This window comes from Lepisma saccharinum, chromosome 16 (assembly GCF_977018435.1).
Source record: "Lepisma saccharinum chromosome 16, izLepSacc3.1, whole genome shotgun sequence".
Classification (NCBI taxonomy): domain Eukaryota; kingdom Metazoa; phylum Arthropoda; class Insecta; order Zygentoma; family Lepismatidae; genus Lepisma; species Lepisma saccharinum.
The window spans coordinates 28,282,768-28,304,827 of NC_139244.1; the positions used below are offsets into that span (position 1 = coordinate 28,282,768).

The window sequence follows — 22,060 nt, forward strand, 5'->3', positions numbered from 1 at the left end:
CTATACCGGGTGGCCAGAATTAAAGTTACCCAACTCAGAGCCCTATGTAGCCTGTTTGAGGCATCGTAGAACTCTGAAATTTGGTGAATCCGCTATGCAGACCATGGGGAAGAGGATGGCGATAAAAAAGTTCAATTTTCCGCCACCAGGTTGAAATGTGGCGCTGTAATAATGATTATTGAAAAACATAAGTCAGGTGTATTGTCGGTTTCTGGCAGTATACCAGTGTTCAATATGCAGCTGCACTATTACTACCGTTCTGATAAAACAACTTCACCAGCAATGCAGGTTCTCTCTTATTTAATGACATGGTGATCACTTCCGAACTTTTGTTCAGCACTCACGTTAAGTGATTTAGCTGAGTTATTAATTAGAAACATATTCGTTAGTGGCTAGAAGTTGCGAGAAAATAATCTCTCGTTTATTGCAAGATTGCAAGGTAAAGGCAAATCCATAACCAATTGGAGCAGTTTACGTCATTATTACAACCCATCATGGAAGTACAGGGCCACATTTCAACCCGGTGGCGGAAAATTGAACTTTTTTATCGCCATGCATAGTGGATTCACCGAATTTCAGTTCTACGATGCCTCAAACAGGCTACAGAGGGCTCTGAGTTGGGTAACTTTAATTTTGGCCACCCGGTATGTTCAGAAATGTTCTAGAAATATGAAAATATTATGTAGAAATAACTAAAATATGTAACATGTGAGTCAAAACTTAATATAAGGAAAAATATGGAAAACAAGAACCGAAAATTTTGAGTAGATGCCACGACGCGCAAAAATAATACAAAATATAAATGATTTCAGCTTCACACATACATATGTACATATAAATCCGTCCTCCTGATATATTTTTTGATCACTAACTTCTATAATAATGGTTAAAGAGGTATTATACATATTACAGCTTTGGATTAGTAATTCAAGGGACATAATCTTCAATTTAGAAAATTTTTGGTAAGGTATGTAAATAACTTAAGAAAAGTTCGGTTTAAAAATATTAAACAGTGGGAGATTGTATAAACAAAAATGATCCAAAATGATTGCAAAAATGGTCATAATTTGCTAAATATTCGCCTTACTGAGATGGAAGAAACGAATTATAGTAAACGAACGTCTAATTTTAGAGACGTAAAGCATTTAGGAGACCAATTCAGTTTGTAAGTACTATATTTGAGCGGAACAAATGAGGAAATTAAAATTTAATTTAATACTATTAATAAATTAATCAAAGACTCCCTGCAATATAACGTTCAGCAGAGATCAGACAGTGATTCGCGCCCATCCAAAAAGGTAATTTATAATTATTAAAAATTGTTAAAAATAGGATTTTAAAAAATAATAACATCGATATTTTCAAAACTGCAGAATAAATATTCTATTAATAGTATCAAACTATTCAGATGTATTTCTAAAACTAATAGAAATAATTGAACATAGCTGCAAAATAATGAATTCCAGTACATGTGTCAGAGAGAAAAAAAAATATATAAAATGTATTATAGAAGTAGGAATTTATGGCAAGGGTGGAAAGTTAGCGAAAATAAAGAGTGTGGGACAAGAAGATCTGAAAGGCAGACAAATATATTGCTTAGTTTCAAGAGAAATTATATTAAAATTGTGACAAAAGGAACTGGAAATAACTATGAGATCTGTAAAAATGAAAAATGCAAGAAATACAAGATAAAGAGGGTATTTTTTGGGGAAAAAATATCAAATTGTATCAACAGACAGGGGAATGAAATTGTGCGGAAAGTGCATATCCATAACACCGAAGGCATTTTCAGCGGGAAGTTTAAAATTGCGGAAGGTTTAAAATAATATATATATATATATATATATATATATTAATATATATATATATAATATATTATATATATATATATATATATATATATATATATCTTTAACTACGAATGATAGAGTTACAAATTATAGCTGGTGTTTTTCAATACAATCTAGGCTACAAGCTTGTGGTGGTCGAAAACGCTCAATTTTTATTTACCAAAGAGAAGAAGAAGGAAGTGAAAAATCTTCTTTCTTGGTCGGCCTCCCATGCAGGTAATGGCACAACATGAGGCTTCAAAAAAGTACCTGCGCATTTCCCGATGTATGTTCCATTCGCGTGGCAAAAATTGTGTACATGCCGCTGATACTTTCGGGGGACAATATATTTTCTAATGTAAAAGGCGTGCTTTTTTTCGGATGGAATTTGCTCCCTAAAATATAGTCAGAATCAAATTGAACTTTACTAATTACTAACAAGATCTCTCAAGGCTCGTGTAGCACTCAAAGCATGTATCTTCAAACATTACCTGAGTCATAGTATGTTCCAAAAGCGAAAGAAATAATTATATATAGGTCACATTGCGGCATTAGCGACATTGCCTGACAAATATATCAGATCCCGGCGTTTAAGGGTTAAAAAAATATATGTCAATATTTAACTTAAGAATATTTAAAATGTTAAGCAAATCTATATTAGAAAGATATCGAATACTTACGTTACGCTTCCTGAGCAGCGATGTCTTGAAAGAAACACTGAAATAAATAAAGATACGACATGAGAATTAGATATAAACAGATTCAGAAGTTCACATTAGAAACCATAACTTATAGGAGTTGACATCGTCAAGGAAATTGTAAAGAAATTTGTATTGTTTCGCTATTTTACAACATTGCTCGCTTCATTGTTGGCTTACTGTTGTTAACACTTCACACTTCAATTATATAACACTGAATATAGTAACCTTTTAAACTCATATGTGCATGCAAATATGAACCACACAACAATAGTGAAAGTGCATAAACGTTACCTAAAACCATTATACACTCCTCAAAAAAAATTCGATTATTGTTGTTAGGCAATAGGTGACAGGCAAGGCCTTGGAGGTCAACACAACATGGTATCTGTCTGCTGGACGTTTGCCGACATATGCTATTTTGCCTATCACCTATTGCCTAATATTACAATATTCCAAACTTTTTGTGAGGAGTTTACTAAGGCTGAATACCGTACAATAGAAAATATAATGGTTCTGGCTCGGACCTTAATTTATCAATGATAAAGTCAAATGCTAAATTAAGCTGAACTTAAATAATTGGTAGAATAAGACCATTTATCCAACCAGGAAATGTGCGACATTAATACGTAACGTTAATTGTTCACATTGCTGAAGTCCAAAATCACTGGTACATACAAGTAAATTTAAAGATTTCATTACATTAAAAAGTCATGAATATGTAATAAAAATATTTCACTGCCATCTTTCCGTCATTATTGACACCAAATACGACATATTCTGAATTGAAATTATTACAATGAAATAAAGGTAAATTTCAGAACAGTGTATATGTAGATAATGAGGTTTAACTGATAATATTTTTTGAAGTGTAAGACAGAGTACGTGGTTACCATTATGTACTCTTGTGACAGTAATAAACTAATTGTGAAGGTACTAGGGTAATGAATATGCATTTCTAGCATGCTAATTAAAATTGTATGGTGTGGAGTAGTCAGATGTGTTCTATTCGGTCAGTGGCGTACGTGCGTCTTTTCTTTTCGGGGATTAGGTTTCTTAAGAAGCACATTTGTAGATTTCTCCTGGTAACTATATTGCAGTTTAACCAGAAGACATTCATAACGTATGGCTAGCACGCGAAAGACGAATGTGCAAGTAGGTAGGTGACAAAAATCATAATTTATAGAAGTTCGATAAGATTTCGTGGGAATTCACGACATATCCCTGTTAAATAAACAACTATACTGTGCATCCATAAGTATTTACCGACACAACAGTTTCAGATGATTCTTTGTGCTTACTGACTCCAATGTACCGTATCAAGGGTACGTTAGACAGCAGTATTGGCGATTGTGTGCCAACATTGGGGGGCAAAGACAGTTTAGCTTTTCTTGGTAGACAAGGATTAACATTAAAAAGCTATAGTTATGGACGTTGATGTATGATATTTTTGTTTTATTTTCCCCTGAATTTCGTTGTTATTGTTCACTGCAATTCTGTGTTACTTTTCGCGTTTTAGGGTAAAGTTCGGTGTTATTAATTTAAAATCTGTTATTTTTACATGCATTTTTTACTGTTTCTTCTATGCTTAAGATTTTCACATTGTTTCAGTTCTGGAAGATGGAGACAAATTTTAGTTTTAATGAAAGAAACGAAATATGGCTTACCTTTGTGATAAATGACCAAATTTCTTCCATTTGGCAAACTATTTCATTTCATCAGCCAATGAATATGAAATGTTTATTGAATGATAACACTAACCTTTTAACACAATCATACACATAACATTTCCCTGACAGTGGCCAAAAATCCCTCTGCGACCGTTTTGGGTACACACCCCCAACCCAAAAGGTGCTTCTCCTTGAAAATTTTCCCGTTCCTACGAAATTTCCCTTCTGCGAAGATCCACCTGAGCGATTTGTTTTTCAGGACCAGGTTAAACACTGTCAGTCATGTCTGCGCCAAACTGCAATAAATGAAGCGTGACAATCTCTTTTGAATCTAACTATGACCACCTTCACTACAAATGACAGAATAGCGCTTCAGATAGTTCTTTTTCAACAGATGAAGTATTATCCCAAGATTATATTGCATATTTCGTGGCGTTGTTCGCGTTAAAGTGTAAAATTCGGTGGTATTATGAAGAATGTCATAATCCCCGTTATTACGCCATTCCGAAACACCGAAAATGTGTCTCCTTTATCTACCCAAATACATTTTAAACATTTTATTTTCCTTTCCTCATATTTTCGGTGTTATCGTTAAACGAAAACTTTACGTCCTTAGCTATAGTGAAAGGGCAAAAAGTGCCAAGAAGTGGGGGGTGGAGGGTTTCCCCGATGGAGCAGTGGTAGATTCGTCGCCTTGTAATGAAGGGGTCCTGGGTTCGATACCCGGTGGAAGCACATAGTGGGTTCGGATCCCACTTTAAACTGTAGGTCCAGTCCCGATTAGCCTTAGTGTGTACAAAGTGGACTTAAAACACCAAATCAATCAATCAAGTGGGGGTGGAAACTGTCCCTCCATGCCCCCCCCCCCACCTCCTAATCGCCGCAACTGCTTTACAGTATTGTACCGGGAAGTCGACAGTAAGCCCGGCCCAAATTAAAAGGTTACTTTGGGTCTGGTCAGTGCGCTGAATTTGCTTAAGAGCGTCTCGGATGTACAGTCAACGGCAATAAAAGTCCTGAAAGGCTGACTTCCTTTCAATGTATTATGTGTGCTGCCTAACTCTCCGGCGATAGTAGAAATTCCTATTGAAAAATTGCTATTGAAATCGGCTCATCGCCGTGTAGGCTGGCCACACACATAACGCATTACAAGGAAGCCAATATATCAGGATATAGGGTTCCCATTTTAATTGCCGGTGACTGTACGTGTGGGCTCCTGAGCGGAACGGAAGGAGTGAGCGAGGCAGGAGGCTTAGTCTGTCGCGTTCTTGCTCTCATCTGATTCGTAAATGGCAGTGCAGGCATTATTATCTTAACTAGACCACGGATTTTAGGGTTTTAACGTATTTTTTCCTTTACAGGGTATGTAAGAAATAATAAGTTATGTCAGCGTTTCGTTAAAAAACGCAACAACTGATGAAGTTTTATAGTGACTAAAAAAACTATTTGGCTTGCTAGAACCTATTTTAGGTTTTTGCGCTTAAATCAAGCCTTTTTTAGGTTTTTATATATTTTTAAAGGTTTTGTAGGATTTTTATGTCACACACAGCCATTTGCTTTGTTTGTCACGAAAACATTCAATGACGAACGTGTTTAAAAAGTACCCTCTGTCGATTTCCCTTCCTCCAAGTCCATGCTGATTTTTGAAAGCTATAAACAAAGCAAAATGTCTGGTGCCACTGTTACCTGTACAGTCCAAAGTGGTCTGATCTGTGTGGTCTTGCTCACTTTCGCGTCACTTCGGTGCTTTGTGGTATTCACGCCTTGCAAACTAACATTTCAGCATTGAAGTTTGCACCACTGACTATCTTTTTTTATTGAAATATTGTTTTCAGCATATAAGCTGATCCACACAGACAAAATTGCGGAGTTTGACTGTGAATAACATGAAAAACAATTGTTGCCCAAGTATACGGCGAAGAGTGGATTTTAATAGCAAATTTGCCAATGGTAAGTTCTGCCATCGCCGTAGGGTTAGGCAACACACATAACGTTATGCAAGATAGTGCGTATTTCAGGATATGGGTGTCCCATTTTCATTGCCTGTGACTATACCTAATAAGCAATTTTCAAAAATTTTGAACTATTTTAAGTTTTTTTGAACCTAATTCAGGATTTTTCGAGCCTAACTTATGATTTTAGGACCTATTATAGGATTTCTAGAACCTATTTTAGGATTTTTAGAAAGCACGCTCTTTAGAACCTAAAAATCCAAGGTCTAATCATGACACAAAACAAGAGAGGATGGTTCTGTGAAGGGGGGGGGGGGCTTATCTAGCAAAAATGTTTTAACTCTCGATGCAAGTGGTTCCTCCACTTCTATCTTGAGGCACTGTGTACAGGTGTGTCTGTTGGGGCGGGGGATGGCATTCTGCCTTCTCAAAACTCCTCCCTAGGTGCAGGTATACTTATTGAGCGAATATCGTTTATCCTAGTCGTATATCTCCGGAAACGACCCACTGAAACGAGGGGAACTACACATGTCACAAGAGACAGAAATTTCTGGGAATTAAAAAATCAATGAAAACTTAACTTGTATATTCATTGTTGTTATTTAGCTGATAAACTTAGTGAATAATTTATGTCATGTCAATAACAAGAACTTCACTATGTTCATTGTTAATCCTTTCAAAGAAACGGGTTCGATACCCCGTGGTGGCACATAGTGGTTCGGATCACACTTAAAACTGTAGGTCCAGTCCCGATTAGCCTTACTGTGCATAAAGTTGACTTAAAACGCCAAACCAATCAATCCTTTTAAAGAAAGTCTTCCTACCTAAAATCAGAAACTATAAAAAAAGGTTACATGCTATAATTTATCCAAGGGACTGTTAAGCCATGCTATAATAGTAAAAGTGTAAAATGTGCTCCCCCTGTGCTTTGCACCATGCAATGAAGGCGTATAGGGTGTGTGGAGTTATGGCCCCACACTTTCTTGATCACGGCCGAAGTTAGGGATCAGCACCACGCCCAATGGTATAATAGTAGTAACAAAATATTTATCTTGTAAAAGAAAGTAAGCCAAATTATGGTGTAAGCCCAAATGAAAGACCAGTGTAGAAGTTGTTGTTTTTTTCTTGTTGGGTGTAGGTATTCTGTCCCTGTCACGTATCTTACAACTATTTCATTACATTGAAAAGCTAGGTTCATACAAACCTTTTGGATCTACACAAGGAGTAACTGATATCTTGTATACTTCAGCATTTCATCATTTTGTGCACTGTTCAGAGATGTAAATACATGTATTATTATGCACATTGTTCAGTATTTGTTATATATTTATGTGTATAACTAAGGCGAGACAATACTTGCAATTACAAATAAGCCTAGTTTCCATATAGAAAAAAAACACTTTGTCAGCAACTTAGTGTTTTTTGAAATTATGTTACATTTGTAGCCCAGGGTTCATTGTAACATGGGCAAAAGAATACAAAATAATCCAATTCAACAGGGAAAGTTGTTAACATGGCCCTACACTTTCTTCAATATTCAAATGCTTGTGTGTTGGTCAGAATACATAAACTGGAAGTCGTGAAGTTTTCGAGCACAATTTGATGAAATATGCTTAACTATTAAACCATGCTGAAAATTATGTGAGAATATAACGAATACATTTGTTTTGTAGTTTAAAATGAGTTGAAGGAAATAACACCACTCAAAAGAAAAAAGTTGCCACTACAATAATTAACCGTAAGTGAATTTTTTATCACAAAAATTAAAAATAACGGATGGAAAGATAACATACATGGGAATCAAAAGACCATTAAGGAATTGTTCATAGCAGTGACATCTCTCGTTTATTGCTTTCGTTCTTATCTTGAATTTTACATAGTTTGATATTTTTTAATCCAATGCATATTAATATTTATTAATAATTCCATCAGCATTGTTACATCTAATGTAAAAGCACAGATACATACTATTTATAAACATGCGAAAGTGCTGTGAACTCCCTTCTCGAACTAGGAAACAGCTTTATAAGACTTCACTAGTAAACCTTGAAGATGTCTGTGTTTTGTTTGTTACATGTCTTCAAACTCCTCCACCTTCTTGTGTCATTTTACTTCAACTTTCCTTATTCATTTTGTGAAATACGTTATTGTTATAATGAGAATATTTTAACTTATAATCGATCAATCCATAGCTCCAATGCTATGGGAATTTGACAGCATTGTAGTCAGTCACGCAGACTACTATATTGTAACGATTCCATTGGCAGTCAATTGTGGTGTATGTGGTGTATGTGGAGTATGAAGCTTGAAATGATTCGTGAGAATGAGAATCAACAAGACTTAAACTCTCTTCAAGTAAATTAATATGAGCCAATCTTTAAATAAATAGCAAACGAAATCATTCAGCAAAATATTGAATGACCGTACGTATTTACTTTTAAATCAAATAAATTTTAAAGATCTTAATACTATTTGCATGCTGTGTCATCTATTAATACAATTAACAAGTAAACGTGAGAACGATTCTTGAAAACTTTCTAGAATCAATTGAGTTCTCTTCAAGTTAATTATTCACCGTTCGAATAAGCAAAAGATACAGATCACTATTTGCTTGAAAGTGAAATAACCTACTTCACACAGCAAGTTGTCAGCTTCAATGTAAAATATTTACAAATACCTTTTAATTCAATTTGAGAACGACATTATCTCCTGTTAATAAGGAATTGTGAATTTCATCTTGAAGAAAATTTAAGAAGGAAGCATTCGAGTTTGCGAGCTTGAAATAAATTATTTAACACATACGTTGACTACAATACGTTAGCACAAGACTCAATTCTGTGCTAGTTGTACAAATGTAACAGGTACACCGAACAAAAATACTTTCAACTTTCAAGACAAAGAAAAATTTGTGAAAACTAATTTTTGTAATGTTGGTTATTATTGTGTTGAAACAAACTTGTAGAAAACTTTCAGAAGAAGCCACGTGTCCTCAGAAAATTTCCTAAGGTGGTCAAAATTAGAAAAGTGTGTTCTGAAGTAGGATGAATGTACAATGTTATTTTTTTTTAAAATAGTGCTACATCTTATTTATTTTTCAGTGTAAAGAAGAAACCCTCAGGGAAGAGAAGAGAGAGGTAAGAGATACATAGAGGGAAGGAGAAAGGAACTAAGCTCGAGAGAGGGAGGGAGAGAGAGAGAGAGAGAGAGAGAGAGAGAGAGAGAGAGAGAGAGAGAGAGAAAGAAATGAAACAAAGAAGGAAAGAAATAAAAAACGTCCAGAGAAGGTGAAGAGAAGGAGGCCAAAAGAAGTAAACAGAAAAATAAAATAAAGGGGAGGAGAGAAATTAAAGAAGAGATAAATAGAAGTAAGGATAGACAGAAATAAAAGGAAAAAGAGACGGAAGGTCCAGGGAGAGACAGAGGAGGAAAAGGAGAAAATACTTAAAAAACGAGATAGAAAACCGAAGAGATAAGATAGTTAAAACATCATCAAGAGAACAAGACTACAAATAGATGGAAGGAAGGAATCCATACGACAATAAAATTTCGTAATAAGAAATGTTTCTCTATTCTATTCTCTATTAATGGCTCCCTCTGTGGATGCCCATGAAGAATCTACGTACATAAGCTTTCCTCTTCATAACAATATTCTTCGAAACACTGAGTTAAGGGTGGCAGATTGGTGCACACGTTTGGACCTCCACTTCATCCTGCTTTTTGACTGACACCACCTGTAAACAGATACCGTTTATCTGTATTGTGAGGAAATAAACCCATGTTACAATTCCCCACAACAATCTTCTATGGCGTGAAATTGTATACCGTTGCTACGGCAGAAGCGAAAAAGGTCTACAAAGCGGTCCACCAGCCCACCACCGCAAAGGGAACATTTTTTGCTACCTGGGGGAGCAAGGTGACCCAAATCAAGACCGGTGGGTCGCCCAGAAGGTGAAAGATAATTATAATGATAATGTTAAGGTTGGAGCAGCAGACCCAGTTTTTTGCCGTGCTTGATTGAAAAGGATCCCCAATTTGAAAAGGGTAAAAGGGTAGGCCGTCAGAGGTGAATAAACTAGCGATATTTGTCGACATTTGAGTTGCCCAAATTCTTTTGGGCTGCCGTGTGGCGCGTGCCCAGGTCAATTTTTTGCTACCTCAAGGTCGTATACCTGGATCCTAAGAGGTGCTTTCGTATTTCCAAAGCCTTGGGAGATCGTTGAGTTTGCTGCCTGCGTGTGTGCCACTTGTCGACAAGTTTTTTTCATGTCTCGTGCACGCGCTTACATTTGGATTACACAAGTGTGGTCCTTTCTTCCAACTGTTCAGTGTTTAAGCATTAATAGAATCATTATCATCTGCTTCATGGTGTTGTGTTATACTCTGGTGCCTGTGTCATAATACAAGTCAGACCTCCGAGTAGCAAGTATCGGATGGCAAGAGTTGATAAGATCATATGGACACCAGTTGTCTTAGTAACCTCCATTTCTTCTCCCCTAGTGTAGCCAGAGGATTTGGTGCCAGTGGGCTGAAAAGTTGACGAAACATGAGCTCTGCTTAGGTTATCTTTTCCTCCCCTACATCCTTCCTTCTCTTTTATTTGCCTCTCTCTCTCTCTCTCTCTCTTCTTCTATCTCTGTTTACCTACGTAAACCTTTCTTCCTCTCTTGCTACCTAATTTTGTGTTTGTGGTGGTGCTTATCCCTCCTTCGGTTCCTCTGCTTCTATATCTTCCTATCAATTTATTTTACTTTCTGTTTCTCTACTTAATTAATTCATTCTGTCTTCCTTCCTCTTTGCCTTTCCCTTTTCTCTCCTTTTCTTCCTCTGTTTACTTATATTGTCCTTCATTTCTTCCCTCTACCTTAATTTTATTTCTCTGGTATTTCTTTTTCACTTCTTCTGTTCACTATTACTTTCATTCTTTCCTTTATTTCTTTCTCCTGTCTTCGTTCCTTCATCTATCTCTCTCTTCCACTTCTCTATCTCTTAATTTACTACTATCCTCTTCTTCTTCCTCTGTTTACCTACATAGCCCTTTCTCTCACACTTATTAATTTTGTTTTCAGGTATATTTTTCTCTCCCTTCACTTCCTCTGTTTCTTTATCTTCATATAGCTATGTTTCTCTATTCCTTCTTTTTTCTTTTATCTCTCTCTTCTAATGTATCCTTCTCTCAGTGTTCATGAGCCAAGTGGCGACGTCTCTGCCATACATATTATTCTGTTTTTCCCGAAGTCCTACAGTAATTTACATTAGGACATTGGTTAAGGTTTGGAGATTGGTTTCTTGTGCGATACCTTTAGAATTCTCCAAATCATATAATTATTCTCAATGATAAACGGTCGTAAGCAGCTGCAACAGCAGGTTGTAAGCGTACAAGTTAACAGATGTCAGTCAGAGCTATTTATCCATAAATATTGCCCGAGTTACATGTATTTAAGAAACTAACTCTACTTGCTGCTTCCATAATATTTTCATTATTATTTTACACACACTCCATCAATAGTGTTGTATTTGTGGATCATTTAACGCCGCTTTTCTACCTTCCTCGATAAATCGTAATGACGATGATGAATGGCGATTTGTGAAATAAGTGAAGGAATCGTGGTTTGGCTAAGAGCTTTTTCGAGAATTGGTTTTGAAAAAAAAAAGTATTGAAAGCACCCATTTACCCCGACCCCCTTAATAAATACTGCAACATTAGCAGTATTTCATCATGTCTCGTTCATCTTTCATCCTCATTTAAATTTTTTTCACAGTGACGTCAGGAGAAGTAGTTACCAACCATGTACTCAAGCATCACCATGCCAATCAGGAACCTCAGAGGGCACAAGACACTCCTCACCCCATTTAGGGACAGGGAAGGAAGAAAGTTAATGCCCACACTTTAGACATGTTTCGGACCCAGAAATTCTGGCTTCGTAGTCGGTAAGCTAGCAGCTATAATATTGTTATTATTATTTGTTTTCTTTTATAAGTTTTCTTATATGTTGTCATGTATTTGCGAATCCTCATTGTAAAATTAAAAATACATGTACAGTGGGATGCACTGTAGCTCCAGTCTTGCTTAGCCTATTAGTGCATAAAACAAATCCCCCCCGCAGAATTTTCTTTGCCTCCTTACTCCCCATCTCCGGGCAGCTTATATCAGGCATACATAGCAGTTCCTGTTGGGTGGAGGACTAATATAAAGCAATGGTGAAAAAATAGTGAATTTCAGCAAACTGGAGAGAGAGAGAGAGAGAGAGCTGTATTAATCGAGGGTCGTCGGAACGTGGAAAATGGAGAAGATAAGAGCTCAGGTTCACCCTTTCTCCACGAGATGTCCTCGGTTATGTTTGGCGTAGGAGTGAGGGGGGAGGGGTAAAAAATGGAATGGCGTAAGGTTGCAAAAAAAATATGGACGCACCCCACCCCCCTCTCCTGATGAATACAGGCTAATGGGCACGGGAGATCACGTGACATTCGTAATGGTTACGCGCACGGAAGCTCACGCACATGACTATAAAGTGTTTGGGTCCGCTAGGCCCTCTTTTGCCTCCGGTCCATATTTCGATTCCTCCCCGAGGCTCGGTCCCGTAATGGGTTGCATCGCTGTCAAACCCGTAGTGCATGGGCACAAGTCGTGTGTGAAAAATTCCCCATCTTCCCACACCAGCGCGTCTTCCTCTTCTGCTCCGTCACGTGGTCATTACGTTGCATAAGCTCCGGGTCCGCATTGGCCCAATGGTGCAAGACCCAGGAAGCCCGTTTATAAAGTACACATTGGGCTTGCATCCGCATATCTCTCAGATGTTTGCTCTATAGCCAAGCGTATATTTTACAAACACAGACTATTTTATGACTTCTTTCTTCGGAACATTATGTCGATTTTTCTAATAAAACTTTTGTCTCTGATTTACAACCCTCCCATATTTCACCATGGGACCTGCAGGTTTCCGCGATATATAGTATTTATCAAGTTTTTGGAAGTGAACTGATTTAGAGTTACTCATTTCAAAAAGTAACTCTAACTCTTATATGTATTTTATTCCAGATAAACTTGTGACGTTCCTTTCCGATGCTAACTTAATACGTCAAGGAAACCTACCCAATCGCTTCGCATGTCAGAGTTATGAGACTCTCCTTCATGTGTATAGCAGCTACACTGAGATTTCTAACGACGTAATAGCCAAAAAGGAATAAAAACGTACTTCCTACCTTAAACACGAGGTTTATTTAGGGCTTACCAATTCTAGCACACGTTCAATAATACGAAATAACTATTCACATTCACTAAACACAAATTCAATGCAAGGATATTTTAAAAGTGCTCGTTCATAACACACTCCGTAGTGTCGTTTATCGCATTCAGTCCTATTCTTCTAAACATCCCGTTGTCTTTGATATTGCCTCCACGATAGATTTCTCACTGCGAGTTTCTGGACGTTTCTCGAAAATTCTGTAAACCGGATATGACTTCAACTTCCGGTACTTAGGCCCAGGGTTCGTAGACTCAATTCTATTGCCTACAATTTTCAACGTAACGTCGATGACTATAAATTCAATAGCAACACAAATAACAGCAGCAAAACAAAAAATAAAACTTATTAGTCGGAAAATAAACCAGAAGCAATAAACTGAAAGTGTGATACGTTTCCAATGCACTAGCGGGCTGTTAGTTCACTGAAAACCATACACAAGTAACATTTACTTCCATTCAATTATAATAAACCACGCATATCTAAAAATGACAGATACGAATATTCAAAACCCTTACACTTAAAAAATTACGTCATGCTAAACATTTAATCGTGACAAATCCACTTGTAAAGGTTAGCATTTTTATTACTATTGCAACGTACAGATAGGTACCTGCTAATTTCGTTTCTCGTTATCGGAAGAAATAACTTAGTTACAACCACTCATTCTACAAAGTAACTAATTACAGTTAACGTTACTTGGAAGAAGTAACAGTTCCTTGCGACACCTAGTATCACTAGTTTGAATCCAGTGTAGAGTAGATATATTGATGTTTCTTGATGATTGCACGTCACAAGAAAGACAAATTTGCAAACCACATATTTGTACTCGCTTACCCGAGTTCAAGGTTATTTATCACCTCATGTATCATAGATTATCAAGTCAATACAATGATCTATCAAACCAAATAGACATTTATTGAAGTCAAGAATGTTGTTGTGTAGGAACTGTAGGTCACTTTTCTGTACGTTGTTATGTTCTCATGATGTTCCATTTCAATGTCCAGTACCTTACTTGGAATTATTTGTTAAATAAATAAATAAAACATACATAATTTCCTGCATTTCCCGGGTTCGATTTCCGGGGTGCGTAATCTAAGGTCGGTATTTTCCCGGCCATGTCCCTGCACAAAGCGGCTCTGGGATTCACCCAGTCTCAAATCAATGGATTCCTGAGGGCAACCCAGGAGGCTGGAGCGTGGTGCTGATCACATCACCCTCAAAATGGCCCCGAGATCGAGCATATGTGGGGCCCTACCCCCTACATCCCCTAAATTTGCGGGGAACATTACCATTACTTATTTCGTCAATTTATCAGTTATCCTTGTAGTCATCAACCGAGGCTGTCCTGTGGAATACCTAAGTAAAACAAACACTGATAGATGGCGTCATATTTCGTAAGTGTTAGGAACTCACCTATGGAAGTACGTTCAGAATATATCATAAAAATAACAACAGGAACTATTTGAAGTAAAAAGGCAAAGCTTCCACTTGCATATTGCAACATGCCATTAAATCACTTTCTCACCTTAAATCAAACTCTAATACTGAAAATTGTTGACAAATAACGTATTTATACATTCTAAGAGGGATCCAGACGGGAACGAATTTAGGTAGGTAGAACTTCTGAAAAAAATGTCCAGAGGGGGAAATTTGAAAGTAAAAATAAATGGGCGTTATCTTTCGTAAAAATATTTTGAATTCTTGTAATTGCAAACTTTAAACATGAGATTACAATTGTCATTACGTAGAGGAACGAAAAGCTAGTTATGTGCAAGTTTTCTTCACAATGTTGCAGATTGAAAATTTTTTAAGGTAGTTGATAAAGTAATTACTTTAACAATCCAATCAAATTATAAATTCGTTCTGTATCAATGCATACACACTATTCACGTTAGTAATAAAAAGTCATATTCATATTTATTTTCACTGTAAAATATACCAAAATGAACAATAGGTTACACACCTAGTTTGAAATATTTGTGACTAAGGAAATACATTCACACTATTATTAGAATTATGGCATTTATGTTGGCTGATGATAGTACATTAATATATCTTAATACCAGCACCACATAAGATAGGAACATTTTATGAAACAAAGTGGTGTCTGTTTAATCGATCACCTGTAAGCAAAATTCACGTAAATATAGCACTGATATAAAGTATTCTGTGAAACGTCAGCTAAACATCTAACTTTGTTGTGGGACTGGCAAGTTTATCTGCTTCAAATTTACCCCAAAATTGATAACTTTCGGTAGATCTAGGAGTCCAAGAGGCAACGCTAGAAAAGTTTCTAGTCCGACAAAATGGATGATTCAATATTGTCATGCTGTTGTGTAACAATTTGAAACACTTATTTGTGAAAATGTAATAAAGCCAAGAACATTCTTTGTGGCATGCTTAACGAAATGTAATAAGCTAATACACCCTTTGGATTGGATTGATTTGGTGTTCTAAGTCCACTTTATGCACAGTAATTCTAATCGGGACTGGACCTACAGTTTAAAGTTGATGCCGAACAACTATGTATCTCCACCGGGTGTCGAACCCTGGAACCCTTCATTAAAAGGCGACGATGCTACCACTGCCCCATCGGGGAGACCCTAATCCACCCTTGTTACAGTGATTGCACCATAAAATCTACTGTTGGTTCACTGCAAGCTCATTCTACAGCATTTTCGCCGCAAACAAGAAAAAGTGAATTCAACCTCGATGTTACAAATACCTTACACAATGACAAATAATTTAAAGCGCATTGTAAAACTGTAGTGAAACATTTGAGGGTTGCAGATTGACACTAAACTACAAAATAAATTACGAAAAAGTACATGAAAGTTGATAAATAATAATAGTTTTATACTAACGCCACTGGAGGGCATTGCATGCAAACATATGAATGAAGTAGAATTCTGAGACAATGACTTCCCTGTGCTTATGTTAACGTTTGCTGTTGTTCCTGAAATTAGTGCTTTTTAGCATTTTTTACAGTGGAAGAAATGTGATTTTACAGTGACATCACTGGCGTCCTAGCTGCCTGTAATTTCACAGAAGTTACTTATAGTTTTCTTAATGTATTGTAGCTAAGGTTCGAGTTCCAGTTAAGATTTAGACATCGAGGTTTCTTCTTGGTACGTACTTTGTCAATTGACCATCGTAATGGTTCGATTTGTAAGGTGTCTGACAGACACACGGTGTCACAGGTTATTTACCTAGGATGGTACTTCCCCACCCCCAGTTAATGGTCGTACATAAGTTGCTCTGATGTTCATCAAATCTCTCATCAACGACCACCAAAGAGGAATCATGGAAGAGGGTAAAGTCGGCCGGAGCATGGTTCTGATCACATTAACTCAACTCTGGTCGAGAATGTTTGGAACCCTACCTCCTTACACCCCTATTGTTTTCACGGTACAATGCAATGCACCGAGGAGAACTGTACCTTTTCTCCTGAATCATCCTTATTGTTGCCATAAAACGTATGTACAAAGGAGCGATGTAAAATGACGAAAGAATAAAAAGACAAAGTAAATTTACGACGTTGGTGTAGAATTATAGAAACTATTTTGGTATTTTTTTTTAAATTATCCGCGAATAAAATATTATGCAAGTCGCATCAAAATAATAAACATAATAAACTCGTACTTTTGTAAAGCGTAAAATTAGCATTAATATATTTTTTAAAAGTATTATGCTTATGGCATGTGTATTACAATACACGACAAATAAAAATTAATAATTATCCCTGTAGGTGGCGGTATCAACAAACCAGTCTTATCTCATTGAATTTTCCTCAATAAAGTTGTACATAACCTTAAACAGTTAAAACTTTTTAGCGAATCATAATATGTTTAATTAGCAATGCGCCATGCAATATTACGTTTTATGAACGACTTTCATTTTAGAGAATATATATTGTTCCGCATGGATGGAATTTGCTTTTTCATTTAATAACATAAGAGTTACTTATTTCACGATATAATTTTTCTCCATATCTCCCCAAAAGTTGTCACGTTAATTGAAGTATATTTCAGGGACTTAAAAAAATGTTCCGGAATAATCAGGTAAAACACGCTACTTTTTATTCGTAAATTGTTATTCTTTCGCTTTTCTTACGTCACTTTCCTGTCATTTAGGCTAATCGCAGATTCGGTTACTTTGTAACCCAATATTTTTGTACCATCCAAACCTCTTTTGTCAAATTTTGTACTATTTTTGTATTACTGAAAAATGTAAGGAAACAATTTTTGTTCCAGTCAATTTACCGCCGAATAATAAAAAAATAATTTTGTGGTTACAGTGTATCGTTTGAACATCTACATTGATTTCGGCTGTTATCCCAACAAAATATTGTACTATTTTTGTATCATTTTGTACCACAATTTAAATGGGTAAAAACATTCCTTGTTTTGTACTACTGAAAAATACCCAAAAAAAATCATTGTGCTTGTAACATTACCGCCGAAAAATAAAAATCTATTTTGGGATTTCAGAGTAAGGTACGAACCTAATCACTGATTTTGGCTGTTGTTCACATCAAAATATTTTGCTCTTCAAAAAATACAAAAATATTGCGCCCTCAATTTACCCCAGAAAAATAAAAATTAAGTTTTGATTAAACCCCTTTCCGATTTTTTAACCGCTATGTAAAACCTCGATTTATTTTAAAAACTCGTGTATCATTAAGATTAAGTAATTCGTACGAAAATATTGACACAATGTTATCAAATAGTCAAGGTTTATATTTGGAACATTTTTAATAAAAGCTACTCGTCCCTTTCCGATTTCTGTACCGTCACATAAAATTATGAAAATATATATATATATTTATAAAAATTTATTTCATCACCAAGAGGCAGAAATTCATTCGAAAACACAGACAAAATATTATTAAATGGTTGATGTTTATATCTTGAATACAGTGGCACTATGCTAAACTTTATCACAAAGGGAAATATACTGTCTTTGCCCCCCCTCTGTTTTGGAGCCCAATCGCCGCCACTGCTGGAATATATATATATTTAAGTGAAACTTAGTACTTTAGAGCAAGTCCCTTTCTGATTTTTGTACCGGTACACAAAACCACAAAAGTAATTTTGAATTATTAGTTTGGCACAAACGAAAATATAGATAAAATATTATCAAATGTTCGAGGTTTATATCAAGAACATTTTTTTAAAAATAGAGCCAACTCGATCAGTACTTTACTTCAAGTCTGTTCCCGATGTTTGTACACCGAAAGTATTTTTTTGAAATTTTGTTTGACACTGAAACGTGGGCAAATTGCTATCAAAAGGTTGAGTTCTACATCTGAAATATTTTAAATAAAACCTACTTCTTTGACTGGTTTATATCTCGAATAGTCTTTCACTAAGAAGCAGCAATTCATACGAAAATATACGTAAAATTTAATTAAATGGTTGATCAAATATCTATAATATTCTTTAGTAATACGTACTAGAAGATTAGCTACATTAGATTAAATCCCTTACCGATGCTTGTACCGTTACGTAAAACACAGAAAGTAAGGCATCAATTCATGTGAAAATATAGACAAAATAACATCAAATGAATCAGGTTTATACCTGGAATATTTTTTCAATGAAAACTTCTCGATGAGTTCTAGATTAAGTCCGGTACAGATTTTTATGCCAGTATATAAAACCACAAAAATTTGTTGTTTTATTATTATCATCATCGCAGAAAAATGCAGCAATTCGTATGAAAATATATACTAAAAAATAATATCAAATGGTTGAAGTTTATATCTGAAATAATTTTAGTGAAACGTATCCGAAGAATCCTTTAGAAAAACTATTTTTCCTATTTTCTCCGCTCCATAAAACCCACAAAACATTTTATTGAAATTTATTGTTTCACTTAGAGGTAATAATTGAACCACGTTGTGTAAAATGTGCTCGAAGAGTAGTTTACATAAAGTGCAATTCCTAATATATATATATATATATATATATATATATATATATATATATATATATATATATATATATATGCGTATGCGTATGCGTATTTACTTTATCAATCAGAGGCGGCAACGGATACAAAAAAATTGACAATCAAATGATTGAGATCTAAGTCTGGAATATTCTAAAATAAAACCTATTCTAAACAATGCTTTAGTCTATTTTTTTTTCAGTTTGTACCTCTACGTAAATCCCCTTATGTGTTACGGGCTCATTTGCTAATCTTTCAGAAAAATTAAAGAAAGATAAATTATAGAATATATGCCTGTTGCGTGTGCCTTATTCGAATTGCAACAAATAATTACAGTTCATTATAACACGTAATTTTTAGTTTTGTGCGGATTTAAAAATTCCGTAAAAATAGAAAATTTGCTACGAAATTTAAGTCTAAAAATTATAAAATATTTAATATAATGACTACAAACGTAGCTATACATAGAATGTAGGCCTACAGTAACTCAATTGCAAAACACGTATGTGCCCTTTTTGATTTTTATCATTTGTGACAGGAACGGAATTTAGAACAAAATGAAGTTGAAAAAAAACCTATCTAAATGCCATATGCATGTGTAAAATTGAAGTTGAAATCTAGATCTGCCGTTAATATATTCATGTATGATTTGTGAAAAGCCGAAAACGAGAATTCATAAGAAACATTATGCAATAGAATTATGAAATGATTGCGTTGCGTTCCATATCTGGAAGTTATATATCTATATATATATATATATATATATATATATATATATGTATATAGCCTATATAAAAAACGTACCGCATTGGGACTCTAGATCAGGTCCGTCATCATTTTCGTTCCCTCCATGAAAACATTCATTTGGTAAAATCATTTTCAAAAAATTAAGAAATAAAGGGAAAATAAATGACAGAGAAGAGGGGGAAGCTCTTACTAGTCGTTTGTTACATTATCATAAAAAAAAAACCATTTGAAATCTCGAACAACAAATATTTTACTCGAGTTTTCATTGTATTGTGCACAGTTGTTCTTCATGAACATAGGCGCCGACTCCATGGGACTGGGGGGGCTCGAGCGCCCACAATGTTAACGATGTGGGGGCAGAGCCCCCAAATAATTTTGCTTAAGAGGATGTAATGTATTATTTTGCTTTTCTTGTAAAGTTTACTCTGAATTGTGGCATATGAACTTAACTTTAAAAACATTTCAAATGTTGTAGACCATCAACTTTGGGGAGCTGAGGCCGCTAAACCATCAACTTTGGGGGGGGGGGGGGGGCTATGACCAGATACAGAAAAACACATGACTTATTACTATATACTAAGTATATAATTGTTAGTATTGTTAACATTTTTACTAAAAACAGTTTCAAAAGAAGATGTGCATGAACTGGGAGGGTGGATGGGACGTTCGGGCTACAAATGGCTCTCACATGACCTTCAGAACGAGATCATTGAATTATATAAGGGAGATCTGTTTTGCGCTCCATGGTAGCAGATATTAAAAGTCGGGACTATTTTGCTATTATGGTTGACAAAACGTGTGACATATCCATCCGTGAACAATTGACATTCTGATTCGAACTATAAATGAAAATTTTAATATTTTTGAGGAATTCATGAGCTTTTACGAGATTCCGAACACAGGCCAAAACTTAAAAAAGGGAGGGAGTAAGTCATTCATCAATTTATTTCAGATATCAGAGGCCCCCCCCCCCATAATTTTGACAAGTCGGCGCCCATGTTCATGAATAAGTGCGTGAGACTATATTTTGCGTTTAATTTTACAGATTCTTACTGTAGTACATTTAGTACTTTTTTCTACTGTATATCGACCAAAATATGACAATTCGGCAAACGAAGTAACTCCACCGCAATTAGCCAATATTCCAGTTACGTTCTCAAAGAACTAAGTTGGAAAAGAGAGTTGCAGTAAAAATATCGAGGAAGAATGCAACCCTCTTCCTTTCCCTTGACTTGATCGTAACGAAGATAAGGATTTGTTGGAACAAGGACTTAAAAATTAATATCACTTAAGTGCACGTGTGATTTTCCCACTGTATCAAACAAAGTATGACCCGATTTCACTCCCCATGCCCTTTTATGCCAGTGTGCCTTATGTTCCGTTAAAACACAGTGCACCTTTCTTACGGTTCGACATACACGCACACAAACACACGCGTAAAGCCAAAGAACTACCGGCTGAGTGGATAGCACAGCCCGCTACAACGCAACGGGTCTCGGGTTCGTATTCCAGCGTGGACGTTCTTTGTGAATGTCCCTTCATGAATTTCGTCATACTTATTATCACTCATCCTCATCGTCGCGATTAGCCATAAGTGACAGAAAAGCGACTCTAAATTACAAAAAATCAAAATCAAAAACGAAAAGCTACCCCATCATATATATATATATATATATATATATATATATATATATACACACACACACACTAACACACGAGTATATACATAATGGCTTAGGTTTACGCCTAATCAATGTAGAATCGAACTGCATATGTGGAATCTACTCACTCACGATGAAACCAACCCCCCCCCCTACACACACACACACACACACAAGCAGTGAAATCTTATGTTCACGTTGTACATGCTGTTTACCTAGGTACATTATATATATATTTCGAGACAAGATCGAGCCTTGTACTTCGAAACCGGAACGAAAATGGAACATGGATTTTCAACTTGAGAGA

General features: G+C 35.7%; 1 long non-coding RNA gene across 2 annotated transcripts in view; it reads right to left on the bottom strand.

Annotated features, from left to right (window-relative positions):
- LOC145999990 (uncharacterized) overlaps positions 1–22,060 on the bottom strand; it is a 571,614-nt gene that overhangs the window by 390,423 nt on the left and 159,131 nt on the right. For both annotated transcript variants that reach the window (XR_014443450.1, XR_014443451.1), the window contains exon 2: positions 2,510–2,546. This is a non-coding gene — a long non-coding RNA (uncharacterized LOC145999990). The remainder of the gene's footprint in view (positions 1–2,509; positions 2,547–22,060) is intronic.